Source organism: Sinocyclocheilus grahami, unplaced genomic scaffold (genome assembly GCF_001515645.1).
Source record: "Sinocyclocheilus grahami isolate Dianchi unplaced genomic scaffold, SAMN03320097.WGS_v1.1 scaffold2021.1, whole genome shotgun sequence".
NCBI classification, from domain to species: domain Eukaryota; kingdom Metazoa; phylum Chordata; class Actinopteri; order Cypriniformes; family Cyprinidae; genus Sinocyclocheilus; species Sinocyclocheilus grahami.
Genome location: NW_015507200.1, coordinates 1 through 324, shown reverse-complemented (window position 1 = coordinate 324; position 324 = coordinate 1).

Here is a 324-nt window from a genome sequence, read left to right as displayed (position 1 = left end):
AATTTTCTGACCGCAGGGTTGTTAGTTTACGACACACTACAGAGAGAAACTCCATCTGAATTCCCATGAGTCTCTAGTAATTTGAAAGTCCATCCATCTCTCTACCTTTCTATCTATTGTTCAAGATAAATGGATGGACAAAGACTCCCCAAACTTTCCATTAATATCACATAACCCAGATGTTTGACAAAGACCATCACAATAATGTATATAATGATGTCCTTTCAGAATCTCATTACAACATTTTGCCCCCCAAAAAATTTCAGGACATGAATGAAACACTATTTGGTTACACTTTACTTGAAGGGGTGTGCATAAGACTGA